This window comes from Notolepis coatsorum, assembly GCF_963971535.1.
Source record: "Notolepis coatsorum genome assembly, chromosome: 4".
In the NCBI taxonomy this organism is placed as follows: domain Eukaryota; kingdom Metazoa; phylum Chordata; class Actinopteri; order Aulopiformes; family Paralepididae; genus Notolepis; species Notolepis coatsorum.
This window is the reverse complement of record NC_140168.1, coordinates 67,341,502-67,356,600: the sequence shown is the minus strand read 5'-3', so window position 1 is coordinate 67,356,600 and position 15,099 is coordinate 67,341,502. Positions and strand designations below refer to the sequence as shown.

Here is a 15,099-nt window from a genome sequence, read left to right as displayed (position 1 = left end):
TAAACACAAGGTTCAAGAAACTATAAACACCTGGTTCAAGAAACTATAAACACAAGGTTCAATAAACTATAAACACAAGGTTGAATAAACTATAAACACCTGGTTAAAGAAACACCTGGTTCAAGAAACTATAAACACAAGGTTAAATAAAGTTATTTTAGTTACATTTACATTTTGTCATTTAGCTGACACTTTCATCTAAAGCGACTTTACAGGTTTTGCACAACTCTATCAGCTGAGTAACAATGTTCATCAAAGTGTTCAAACTTGAGTGCTACAGTGTCGAGTGTATGTTAGTATTAGGTAGAGTGCATGACTGTAGAGGACAGTAAGAAGGTTAGTATTTTTTATTTATATATTTTTTTCTCATTTCAAATATTGATTGAAGAAGTGTCTTTAGTCGACAGCGAAAGATTGGTCGGGTTTCGGCTGTCCTAACTGTGGTGGGAAGTTCGTTCCACCATTGTGGAGCAAGGACCGAGAATAGGCGGCTTCTCTTTGATGACCCTCACAGAGCTCGGATAGGAGTGGGTCTGAGGCGGCCAGAAGACATTGAGCGGAGGGGTCTTGAGGGTGTGTAGTTCGAGTTCGTTTTAGTCTAGTAGCGTCTGTGTGCGTCGCGATGGTTACCCCATATATCTGACCGAACGGCAGGTCAAGTTGTGAGTACTACTTCCGTCGTGAGAAATAATAGTTTCCCAGGTGTGACAACGTCAACAAACCTTCTATATTTATACTCTGAATAAATAACATATACAGATTATGAAAGCCAATACATTAACGTCACTCATATGGTGAATGGGCCAATTGGGACCTAGAAAGTAATCATATTTCACGTTTTCAGTAATATTTCTGATCCAAGGCATGTTGATTCACACATAATGGTTTTTCCGAGCCTGTCAGGTCAGAAGATTAATAGGTAGAATATCACCACAGTAACAGCTGTCATATCGCAACCAGACGACTACACCATGACACAACACAGGTCTGGGAGTTGTGTCATGTTGCGTGTGTGTTGTCTATAAGTCTGGGTGCACGGCATTCCCTCACGGTCTGTGCTATAGAACAAAAGTAGTTGTTCCTTGTGTGTGTGAGTGCGAGTGTGAGTGTGAGAGAGAGAGAGAGAGAGAGAGAGAGAGAGAGAGAGAGAGAGAGAGAGAGAGAGGGATGAGACAGAAGGAGGGCAGAGAGAGACAAAAGAAGTAAAGAACGAGAGGATAGAGGGAGGGGGAGTTCTATGCTTGCTAACATCCTGTCTAGACACCATCAGAGAAAGACAGAGACAGAGACAGAGACAGAGACAGAGACAGAGAGAGAGAGAGAGAGAGAGAGAGAGAGAGAGAGAGAGAGAGAGAGAGAGAGAGAGAGAGAGAGAGAGAGAGGGAGAGGGTGCAGAGAGATGATATAGGGAGAGAAAGAGAGAAATAAAGAGGGCAGAGCAAGAGAGAGGTCCGAGACTCCGGGTTGTCAAGTAGGAGGAGTAGCATACTGCGCATGTCCCTCTTTTGCTCTGCCTGCCTTATCTTGGGACAGCAATGGAAATAAGTCTAAGGACCTTCTTGCGCTATCCTGATGTATTTTTATACTGTATGCACCTGTGTATTGTATTTTATTATGTAAAATAAAATCAAGAGAGAGAGAGAGAGAGAGAGAGAGAGAGAGAGAGAGAGAGAGAGAGATAGATAGAAAGGGAGAGAGAGAGAGAGAGGGCAGAGCAAGAGAGGGCAGAGAGAGGGATAGATAGATAGAGATAGAGAGAGAGAGAGATAGAAAGGGAGAGAGAGCGAGAGAGAGAGAGAGAGAGGGCAGAGCAAGAGGGCAGAAAGAGGGATAGAGAGAGAGAGAGAGAGAGAGAGAGAGAGAGAGAGAGAGAGAGAGAGAGAGAGAGAGAGAGAGAGAGAGAGAGCAGACAGACAGACAGACAGACAGACAAAAGCGGTAAAGAACGAGAGACAATAGAGGGAGGGGGGTTCTATGCTTGCTAACATCCTGTCTAGACACTGTCGGACAGACTGAGGACAGCCTAATGGTGGGTTCACATTGGACGCTGAAGTGGTGCAAATGGTGGGTTAACCCATGGGACTGTTCAGACGGCATGCAGAGCTCAGTGACCGGCTCATGACACAGCCGAGTGCCAAGTGTCTCCTCTCTTCACCTGGTAGAAACACATCAAGGACACAGCCGAGTGCCAAGTGTCTCCTCTCTTCACCTGGTAGAAACACATCAAGGACACAGCCGAGTGCCAAGTGTCTCCTCTCTTCACCTGGTAGAAACACATCAAGGACACAGCCGAGTGCCAAGTGTCTCCTCTCTTCACCTGGTAGAAACACATCAAGGACACAGCCGAGTGCCAAGTGTCTCCTCTCTTCACCTGGTAGAAACACATCAAGGACACAGCCGAGTGCCAAGTGTCTCCTCTCTTCACCTGGTAGAAACACATCAAGGACACAGCCCAGTGCCAAGTGTCTCCTCTCTTCACCTGGCAAAACAAACCTACTGTATATAGAACTCTCGGTCTTGGCTCGGTGTCGCCCCCCTCAGAGGACTTGATACGCTCTGGTCTTGACTCAGGCTGAGGTTAGACTAGTGTATTCCTGGCGTTTTTTTATACGTTTTTGACGACGTATCATGTCCTATCTACACAGAAACGCGTTTTTTGGCGTTTTTTTGTGGATACGGCTGAAACGCAAAATTGTGTTTGCGTTTGGAGATACGCAAAAAAAACGCTTCGACAACAGCGTGTAGTCAGCACGCTAGCCGTTGTTGCGAAAACGCCCATGCGCAGTAGATACCATCTGCGTGCCCTTCCGGTGACAACAGTGTGTGTGTTTGGGACAGAGCTCCGTGTCCCAAATAGCTTCAGCTACCATGTGTTGTCAAGTTATTGTTATAAGGACCCCAGTCCAAGCTACAACAGTCTGCATTCCCTTAACAATTGTTTGTATTGAGCCATATTGTATTGTACCTATATGCAATATGTTAAATAAAGTTTACATCCATTCATTCTGCTAGCATTACCGATTGCATGAGCAGCTGGCTAACGTGAGCTATCAGGATTCAGACCCTGTTAGCTCAGAGTTCCTCTTTCAACTTAACAAGCATTAAACAAAATGGCCCAGTCATCTATTCACCTTTGTTTAATACACACAGCGTTGTCTCTAATGTTATCTAACTACTGATAGCTCGCGATATCATCAGTTTCGTGCTGGCTAAGTAGCGTGAGCTAACGTTAGCTTCTAGCCACAATGCTATATTGTTATAATGGCATACTCCATTGACGTTAGCATGCAGCTAACAATGCTACAATGCTACCGATCGTTTTTAGACTAAACTATCTGCTCTTGGTGGTCACTTGTGTTGATGTTAGTTTTGTTTCATCAACAAATGACAGGCAGAACACACAGTGAATGTATCCGTTTTGTTTATTGCACTTTTATTAGGCTTTGCTGAAAAAAGAATTGCTGCATTGAGTGAGCAAGCAAGATGGTGGCGCGGCATAGGCGCCTGCCTTATTGACATTTCTTTGCTGGAGCTTCCACCAGGAAGTGTATTGGCACATTCGTTCTGATTGGTTGAAATTGCCTTCATGTTTGCCACCTACTGCCACCTACTGCTTTGGCAGTGTACTACATCAGTGTGCTTGGCTGACAAAAACAAAAACAAAAAACGAAAGTGTGACTCAGGCGCACGACGTCGCGGCGATACGCATAAGAAAACAATACGAAGATGATACGAAAGGTGTAACCTCTGCCTCAGTCTTGGTGGTCTCAACTACAACACTGTCCTGTTTTGTCTGGTTGGCGGCCAGGCCTCATGGTGATGCAGTATGGGATCCATTACACACACATATAGATAATAAACACACTACCATGAACTAACACACCCACACACAATAAGACAGACAGAGAGAGAGAGAGAGAGAGAGAGAGAGAGAGAGAGAGAGAGAGAGAGAGAGAGAGAGAGAGAGAGAGCGAGAGAGCGAGAGACAGAGAGAGACAGAGAGAGACAGAGAGAGACAGGGAGAGAAGGAGAGAGAGATAGAGAGAGACAGAAGGATAGAGGAAGGACAGATAAGATGAAGCGAGGGAGGAGGAGAATGAGTTTTAAAACAACTTAATTTTTTTGTAAAGTCATATATGAAATGCTATGTGCAGCCAGGACAGAAACAACAAGCAGCCCAAACCAATCTACAAGAAAACAAATCAAAGCTAAACATAACAAAACAAAACATTACAAACCAGGAGATACGAGTGTGAGGCAGACAGATAAAATGCCTGTGTTTGTTTGTTTGTTTGTTTGTATGTTTGTTTGTTTGTTTGTTTGTGTGTGTGTGTATGTATGTGTGTGTGCGTATTTGTGTGTGTGTGCACTTGCGTGCATGGCATGCCAGTATATATTAAAACTCTCTTACGTGTGTGTGTGTGTGTGTGTGTGTGTGTGTGTGTGTGTGTGTGTCAATATATATTAAAACTAAGTGTGTGTGTGTGAGTGTGAGTGCGTGTATGTGGGCACACACATTCACAGGGGGATGCGACAGGCAGAATGCATTGGTTCTGGCAGCTGTGACCAATTTTCCCTTTGAGCACAGCAGCAACACATGCACGCACGGACGCACGCACGTGCACACACACACAGAGAGAGTGTAGGGGTTTGAAACCAGAGGCGTGTGGAACGACCTCTAGACAACACACCAATGTTTTCTAAATAACACTGAGATTAGATGTGTCCCGTGGCTCAAGATGACTGCGGTACTACAGTGTGGGGTGATAGCGTGCTGACTGCATCACAGACTGCTGCTCTTACATTCATTCATCATTCATTCATTCATTCATTCTGCAGTTCTAACTGTACACACTTAGTACTTTCATCATCATTAATTCATTCATTCCGCAGTTCTAACTGTACACACTTATTACTTTCATCATCATTAATTCATTCATTCATTCATTCTGCAGTTCTAACTGCACACACTTAGTACTTTCACCATCATTCATTAAGTCATTCTGCAGTTCTAACTCTACACACTTAGTACTTTCACCATCATTCATTAAGTCATTCTGCAGTTCTAACTCTACACACTTAGTACTTTCACCATCATTCATTAAGTCATTCTGCAGTTCTAACTCTACACACTTAGTACTTTAGTTTCACCATAGGAAAGTATGTTGATTTTATGGTGTTTTTTGTTCTGGATCTTGTTCTGTTTCTTCTTGACCTGTAAAGCCCATGGAGGCAATTCCTTGTGATTTTGGGCTATTGGAAGTGCCACTAACTACAGTGACCCTTTTTGTATTGACATCCTGTTCTCTCTCTGTTTTGTGGCACTTGGACAAGTGACCTCTGTGCCTACTTTCTTTCACCGTTGATGATATGATTAAAGAACCTGTATTATCTATATATTACATGTATATCACAGCAGTGCAATTGTTCCGTTCTCTGTTAATACTGTGTGCTTCAGGACTGTGTGATTCCACGGGGTGATTCCCTCCCCCGGACAGGTCCTATCTTCTGCAGGGCACATTCCAGCAGAATGAGGAGGACAGTTACGCTTTGTGCCTACACTACGTTCACTGTGTGTATGAACGTATAAACTAAAATGATCAGTGTATGTTGATTGCACATGTTAAATAAACTAGAAAGTATAATCAATACTTACATACTATATACATACTGCCAAGCAGGAAGGCAGTATATTCAGCTTGATACTCAGGGCGCTTATCTTTCCCTCCCCGAGTGTATGACCTTGTAAGCCTTCTGCTCCGGTCGGCGCCCAAGAATCCTAGAATGCACTCCACTGATTGGTGCTGCAGCGGTTAACCCTTTACTATCACACTACCGATGGAAAAGTCATGCTACAACGGGTGATGATTGAGCTACATGTGTGATGTGTAAACATATAACCATGATTAAGTATTATGTTTATTGTATATGTCTGTATTGTACCTGTATATATATATATCTGTATATATCTATAAGCTTACAGGCTATTCCTGCTAAAGGCCGGACCAGTGCAGATGCACATGACATTGATGTATGATGTGAGGAATCCTAGGGGATTTCCACAGAACAGTAATCCGTTTCAGTAAAACTGTTACTTTTACTTTTTAAGTTACTAACCATTGGAGTAGCAATGAGCCAATGACCAGACACAGTTGAAATAAGGAGTGTTGGGCGGTCAGGTGGCGTAACGGAGATTGCGTTCGTCACCAACCCCGGAGCGGCTGGATTCGCCTGTTTGAATCCAGCTCACAGCTCCGGGGTTGTCACCAGCTTGGCTGGCCGTTCACACTAATACAATTGGCAGTATTAGAGGGTGGGAGAAGCTGGCGGGGTGGGTCCGGGTCGTTGTAAACAGCGACTCCTACAGTTCGGTCGGGGCACCTGCTAAGCGCGGATAGGATCTAAGTGGGATAGTGTGATCCTTCCACACGCTACGCCCTCTCAGTGAGAATCCACGCTGCCAGGTGAAAAGAAGCAGTTGATTGGCTGGACGTGTGTCGGAGGAAGCACGTGGTAGCCTCCACTCTCCCAGACCGACTGTGGGGGGTAAGTGCGCAGCGACCAGGAAGGGGATTGGGAATTGGCATAACGACTAACATTGGGATGGGAGAAAATCGGAGGAAAAAGGAGGGGGGAAAAGATCAATAAAAAAAAAAAAAAATAAGGAGTGTTTATCTTTGCTTGCAATATGACGCTACGGAACGGTGTATAAAAAGTAATGTTCGCACATGAAAAGCTCTCGGCTTGCTTTTGTGACTTTTTTTAGCTCCTAATTCAATGGTCATGCGGTGTACGATACTTGAATAAGGCAGTTTTGTAATAGTATTTCTCCCTATGATGATACTCTGTCTATTCTGTTTTAGATTTGAAGAGCTGTGCTAGGCTCTTAGCTCATCTTTTGTGATGATTCTTAAACTATAGAGGTTTTATTGTTCTTCAGGCGAAAGATGTTGATTTTCGACTTTGATGATTTTTTATATCCGTGCTTTGTTATTTTCCTGGATTGGATCTTTCCAAGACAGTATTATTGTAACTACTTTTTCTAATTAAACCAAACTTTGTTAAATACTTTTATTCAACTCTTGGACCGCGTTCTTTTACGAGCTCCATCATGATCTTTCAAAACGCTGGCAACGCCTTGCTTTCATCTGAGGTAAGCGTGAGGTAATTATGTCCTGGTAGCCTGATTACAGATTCAATCAATTGCTGGTTACTGCTTCTAGCTAAAGTTATATCAATGACTATTCAGTAATTCTTACGTCTGTACCCGGGTTGGAGTCAAAAGTATGGCTTCGACGCAGATACCCTTGTATTGAGTGTGTTTTCGACCTGGTCTTATGGAAATAATTATTAATATTATACGCTAATATTACACTATTATTAATAGTACTACCTATTAAATAGTATTGCTGTGAATATGACTATTCAATGAAAGGAGTTTTCCCAAGCAGCACTGTTTATTACAAACAATGAAGAGGCTAACAAATATGAAATGGATAAAACTAACCAGTGACTATGAAATAAGAATTAAATAAAATACAAACTTGGCCACTTCCATGAAGAATTAAGCAAATCTCCTGGAAGGAATGCCAAGCAAGCACCAGAGACTCTGTCAACCGGTACATAAGATTTATCCAGCGGCCTTGAGATTCTTCACAACAGGACGCTGTGGTGAGGAGCACCAAGGCTAAGTGGTCCATGGACTTGTTGAACTAATCAGAGGTTCTGTGGCTTAATACATGGCGTGATTAGGATTGGGAATTGACTCGAGAACTTGGCGAGTTTAGCACCTCGCTGAGGGATATCGAGCGGCCACAGGGTTTTATCTCGAATCGGTGTTGAGATAGATAGAGACACCTGTAGCTCTTAACAGCTATACAAATACATTTGATTTGAAAGTAATCCAATATAAATCATTTGAGAACATCTTAACAGCTTCTGGAAACTCCAGTCATCGTTCCATTGTTTGTTATACAGTGTTAACTCGCTGGTTTGCTAACGCTGGCTATCAGACAAAGTTTCTTTTGGTTTACCTCCTGGTAGTTCTCAATCCGGGGGGGGGGGTTGCATATTCTTGTGAAATACGTAATATTCAAAGTCTAAATTATGAATCCAGTAAACTAATAATCTAAACAGGCTCTCCTCTGGTTTTAGGTGCCTCGTACCAACAAGGTGGAACCAGTGGCTTTGCCCACATAGTGTCTAGCAGCCACTATAACCATGGAAAACAATACACACACAATCATCTCCTGCTCTCTAGGGACACAATAACTAAATGTGTTTTACTTCCTTCCTTCCTCCCTCCCCTTTCTTATTTCCTTCCTCTCCCCCTCCCTCCTTTCCGCTCCTCTACCCTCCTCTTCTGTTCATTGTCTTTCATCTCTCCTGTCCCCCCCTCATCTTCTTCAACATTTAGTGCAGATAAGACACACAGAGGCGCTGTGTGTGTTTGTGTGTGTGTGTGTGTGTGTGTGTGTGTGTGTGTGTGTGTGTGTGTGTGTGTGTGTGAAATAGACTTTAATGGACCTTGACATGAAGGGAGGACTGCATACAGTTTACTGAGGATAGACAATAAGACCACACAGACACACACACAGACACACACACCCACAACCCATTACAATAGATTTTTCCAAATTATTAAGATTCCATTCTTAAGGCATTGGTGCTTTATTACATCATACAGAGAGAGAGAAAGAGGGAGAGAGAGCGAAAGAGGGAGAGAGAGAGAGAGAGAGAGATAAAGACAGAATGAGAGAGACAGAATGAGAGAGACAGAGTGAGAGAGACAGAGAGAGTGAGAGTGAGAGAGACAGAGACTAACACAATCAGAGAGACAGAGAGATTGGTATGCATGGGTTAGAAGCAGGAAGGACAGCAGAACATTTAATCATTTCTATTATGGTGCAAGTTTTTAGTCATTAGAACCAAACAACATGACAATGTGTTGTCTAACCAATTAACACCCACTCCACAGCGCTGAGTAGCACTAAAGATAGCAGTATTCTAATTCATACACACACACACAGTCACACACACACACACACATGACAGAAGGCAATAGGCAACAAAATGTGTATACATCATTCAATGAAACATAAACTTCTGTCATCACCAGAGACTGTCCTCATTTGTCGATTGTTTGGCTGTTGTTTAGATGGCTTTGATGCCGCTTTGGATAAAAGTGTCAGTTAAATGACTAAATGTAATGTGATGCTAGCGCTGCTTTAGGTTTAGGCCATGTGGGCATGAAGCGAAATTAACTACCCGCCAAGCATATTTCTTACCAGCCATTTTTTTATTTTTTTTTATAAAATATATATATTATATAATCATACTTGTAGTTGTATTATCTGCGAGACATCGCCACCACGCAACAAGTCAAAATGCTCGCTATCTGCAAACAGCTCCACTGTCTGTGTGTATACTCGAGTAGCCTCCAGCTCCAGCAAGGATTCTCCGGCGCTGCAGCTGGACCCTATACTCTACATTCAGCATGCAAGGATTCTCCGGTGCTGCAGCTGGACCCTATTGGTATAACGTTACTGTGCTTCAGCTTTGGTCAAATCACATTCAGCATGCCCGCAGCTAGCAGGGCTGTACAGTGCGATGATCTCGTCGCAAATTGCCCCTTAATTTGGCCGTTGCGAGTTGGAAATATTATTTGGGAGCAACGTTGCGAGTTGTGATTTCAACCCTTCATTCGCATTTCACTCCTAAATTAATCCATACAAATTGGATACATTAAAAAAAAAAAAGAAAAAAAAAAAAAAAAAAAAAAAAATTAGCCTACAACCAGGGCTGTACAGTGCGACACAATGTCGTGGTGCTATGAAAGAATCTGTCGGCAATGAATGAACTTACTGCGATCACCGATAGCCTGAGTGAAAAAAAAGATTTGCGTGTGGAGTGAATCTGGGTCACGCTATATACAGTACCTGGTACTTGTAGTCTATCGTGCGATTAAAGACCATGTCCCTATCTGCGTAGTCTATACATCCAACACCAAATCCCATAATTCCTAGCAAAACGAAACTGAATGTGGGCTCTCTTCCTTTCAATATGGGCTATTGCATCGCCAAAGAAGCACCTCATTTCAATACATTTAAGACGCAAAAAAGAACAACGGAGTGGATATCAGTCCATCTTATGACAACCACGTCCGATGTGGAGAGATGATAAGATGATGATGATTGACGTGATGATGTGATGATTGATTGACGGGGACACGGACACTTCTAACGTTCAGGTTCAGCTATGCATTAGGTGAGTAGTCCTACCGTAAGAGCCTCATACGGGTCAATTAAACCTTTTTGATTAGTCTTTCCTTCCAGCTAAGTTGGACTGAACATTTCACTGTCAAAAGCGCAAATGTAAATAAGGTTGCGTCGCAACACGGTTTTCAAAATAAAGGTCACATATACAAATACCTCTCAATTCTTATTAAAAAAAAGTCCTGGATATACATAAACATTAATTGGCATAGATCTCTATAAACGGCCCAACACATTGATCACTTTAGGCACACACTGAAACCAGTAACATCACAAATATGAAGCAGGTAATTACCCATACAAATAAACCTTTCATGGGGTTATTTACAATAATAATTCATTTGATTTCTAAAGCACTTTTCATTGTGAAACAAATGTATGCAGAGTTTCTTGTCCTCCTGATTAATGCAATGGTGTGTGTGTGTTGTGGTGATCTCATTCAAGGAGCACTACACAAGCGTGCGCACACACACACAGTTTGTTGTTTTTGTTCTATTAGTGATTTACACACTTTCTCAGTTGGTTCATTATAAAAGATACAAACCTGAAAACAAACGCACTTAAATGTTAAATAAAAGGACCACAGTAATGAGGCAGGAACATATTTTTTTAATAATGGTAAAATTGTTATTTTTTGCCCCTAAATCTCTCATTTAGGGGCAAGTGTGCCCCTAGTGAAAAAGCTTAGCGTACAGCCCTGGCTAGAATACGCATTGAATCAATGTTATAAGACATTGATATCAGGAGCTATCTGTAGCTACCTGGATAACGTTACTTAAGACAACACCTCAGTGAACCATTTAGTTTACTGGGACATATAGAGCTAACGTGAGCCTCGCTGCCACTTCTTCCGCTGTGAGTTGTCTTTTTACCGGCCGGCTTACTCCTTTAATATGGTTCCACATACTGTATCAGTGATTAATGTTATTTAACGTTATTATATTTCGCTAACGTTGGCTACTCTGCGTTAGCTAGGTGGGCGTAACGTTAGCTGAGCTCCCTACAGAGCAGAAGAAGAGCGTGTAGCGGATGTCACGTTGGTAAACAAGCCAACGAGATGACGCGCCGTGAGAGACGGGGTTGCCAAAAACTGCGACTGTCGTAAAACCAAAAACACACCGCAGATTTTTTATTTTTACATGACTATTTGGTACCCGCCACACGGCGGGCAGACCTCTCAGTGGCAATCACCAAACGTAAAAACTGACCGCCAATGGCGCTTGGCGGGCTCTAATTTCGCCCCCTGCATGTGGGTCAGTGTTTTGATGTGATGCTAGTGCTGCTTTAGGTTTAGGCCATGTTGGTCAGTGTTTTGATAACACTGCTAACGCTGCTTTAGTTAATGGATTACTTTGTTTAGAAGAATTAGGTATAATTTTGTGTGCTATACCCTAGCCTTACATACTGTTACCTAGTTTAACTATACCCTAGCCCTACATACTGTTACCTAGTTTAACTATACCTAGCCTTACATACTGTTACCTAGTTTAACTATACCTATCCCTACATACTGTTACCTAGTTTAACTATACCTAGCCTTACATACTGTTACCTAGTTTAACTATACCCTAGCCCTACATACTGTTACCTAGTTTAACTATACCTAGGCTTACATACTGTTACCTAGTTTAACTATACCTAGCCTTACATACTGTTACCTAGTTTAACTATACCTATCCCTACATACTGTTACCTAGTTTAACTATACCTAGCCTTACATACTGTTACCTAGTTTAACTATACCTAGCCTTACATACTGTTGCCTAGTTTAACTATACCTAGCCCTACATACTGTTACCTAGTTTAACTATACCTATCCCTACATACTGTTACCTAGTTTAACTATACCCTAGCCGTACATACTGTTACCTAGTTTAACTATACCCTAGCCCTACATACTGTTACCTAGTTTAACTATACCTAGCCTTACATACTGTTACCTAGTTTAACTATACCCTAGCCGTACATACTGTTACCTAGTTTAACTATACCCTAGTGTTACATACCGTTACCTAGTTTAACTATACCCTAGCCTTACGTTACCTAGTTTAACTATACCCTAGCATTACGTTACCTAGTTTAACTATACCCTAGCCCAGGGGTCAGCAACTTTTACTATCAAAAGAGCCACTTTTCCCCCGTCCCACAAAATAAAATGCTCAGGGAGCCGCACAACCTATTTACCCTTAAAATGAAGATAACAGTGTATAACGTTTTATATATCCCCAAGCATACCCCACATTTAGCATAAAACGCCTGACAATTGCATACCCAAAGTAATTTGCTATTTATTATACTTTATACTTATAGCACACAGTTTGTTGCATTAATGGAATTATAAAGCAACAAAAAGAAAATGTTTGACTTTTTAATTGCTGTTTTTACCTGTTTTTACCAAAGGAAAACCTCAAACTCTTATGAAGAGGAGAAAAAAATACTGGCTGTGTAGACCTATTTTTTAATAAAACACAGAAGAGGAGACAAAACACTGGTGTCTGTAGACCGACTTTGAAATAAAACCCTGAACTATTCAGGTATATTTGAGTCCTTCACTTATTTGTGGAACATTTATAAAATAGAAAGTAGTCCACTTTGAAAAAAGAATACCATGTGTAGACCTACTTTGAAATAAAACACAGAAAAGGAGAAAAAACACTGGCATCTGTAGACCTACTTTGAAATAAAACCCTGAACTATGCAGCTCTATTAGAGTCCTAAAATCTATAAAATAAAAAGTAAATTTTCATTGTTCGCAAATTTCGCACCACATATCAGGCATACAGGTAAGCCTTTTGTTGACTAAATATCTTAGTTGATGAAATATTTTTTAATTTCAGTGTCACAGTATGACATCGATCTCAAAAAAAGAAGAAAAAAAAGGATATATTTTTTTTTTTGCCAGGGAGCCGCAGCTGATTGGCTAAAGAGCCGCATGCGGCCTCGAGGGCGCAGGTTGCCGACCCCTGCCCTAGCCTTACGTTACCTAGTTTAACTATACCCTAGCCTTATGTTACCTAGTTTAACTATACCCTAGCAGTACATACCATAGGCAGCGGAACCGGTATGGCCAGTAGGGCCGTGGCCATACCTACCTTGGCTGTGATGCGCCCGCATGCAGGCACGAGGGTGAAGGTCGCGTCACATCATCACAGTGTGGCAATATTCATGACATCACAGTGTGGCAATATTCATGACATCACAGTGTGGCAATATTCATGACAGCCCCACGGGCTCCCTCGTGTATTATTGCTTTTATACAGCAGGTTGTACCGTTGGGGAAAATAAAGGAATACAGGCAATTCTAGGGTATTTTATATCGATTTCAGTGAACATGGCGTAGAAAATGTGTTCCTAAAGATGTCATCAGTCGGGAGCTCCCGTAGCTCACCGCGTATCTCGGCGCTATTTCGGCGTCGGGGACAACCGTGCTCGTCACGGATCTGGGGTACACGAGTTCGACTCCCGGACTCGCCGTATTTTCTCAGAGTGTCTTCCCCTGCTCAACATCCCATTCAACCTGTTTCTGTCGGTCATGCTTGACCAGAAAAAGCGATAAACGCTAAAAAATGAAGTTTAAAAAAGAAAAAAGATGTCATCAGTACCATGGACAGTTCCGGGAGTTGAGCCAGTTCAATGCCCGTCGGTGGTGTTGACTTCATTGCGCTTTTCTCTAGCGCTTCTTTCATTGGATTGTCATGTCTAATAATGCTGTTTTTATGAATATGCCCTGTATGCGTGTGCTGAATAAACTCTAGACTCGACTTGAATACCGTTAGATGTAGGCCCGCCCTCTATATCTATCCACTCGTTTATGGTTAATTAAATCAAACGTAACGTTGTCCTCGGAGTAGGTCATGTTGACAAGTTTCCGTTTAATGAATGGCAGTTGAAACTTTCTACAACATTCTAAAGCCAACGCAGTGGTATGTATATTCATGGTGATTTAACCGTGAGTGTATAATCATGAATATACACACCGTTTAGAAGGCTCTGGACCAATCACAATGCGTGGTTGTAACTAACTGTTGTATAATAATGACCATAGGGCTGGGCGATATGGAAAAAAATCATATCGCGATAACGATATAATTTTATTTTATTTCTCGATATCGATAATTATCGAATTGTTATAAGTATTACATTTTTTTTTCTTTTTTTTTTAACAGATGTATGTTTATTTTGCAGCAATTCTTTGTCGTTGCCGCCATCTTTAGTGTTACATCCCCTCACACTCCAGTTCTCAGGCTGCAGCTGGTTTAAAAGCTAAAGTAAACCGGCTTCTCTGCTGGCTGTGGCTCCAGAGGAGTTGAACAGTTCTGGCTCTGTTAGTTTATTTTCGATCTTTTGGCGCTTTTTTGGTGGACAAACCACCGCACATGTGCACTGTGACTCGTGACTGGAGTCTAGTTCTGCTAGCACACATAGCCTACTGTGTACAGACGGTTTCAAAATGTATTTTAAATTAGAAAGCAAACAAAATAAATGGACAAGAGAAAAATAAATCTCAATTTGGTCAGTATCGTCATTTGGACAAGCAAAGCCATTACTTTAAGTTGCAGGCAAGAAAGACAAGTCTGTCCACTGCCCTGTTGCAGGTAAAAAAAAGAAAAAAAAAAAAAAAACGATTTTTTTTTATTTCGATATTCGATATCGATTATTAAAATATATCGCGATATTTATAGTTATCGTTATATCGCCCAGCCCTAAATGACCATGAATAAGTCTGCCAACTCAATAGGCTTAATGATGGTGATAGACATCTATGCTTTGTGCCTATAAATTATGTATGCACTAAAACAAGATACCCTTTTTATTTACCTACTGT

General features: G+C 41.8%; 1 protein-coding gene across 1 annotated transcript in view; it reads right to left on the bottom strand.

Moving 5' to 3' along the window:
• jarid2b (jumonji and AT-rich interaction domain containing 2b) overlaps positions 1–15,099 on the bottom strand; it is a 303,218-nt gene that overhangs the window by 87,083 nt on the left and 201,036 nt on the right. The window lies entirely within an intron of this gene.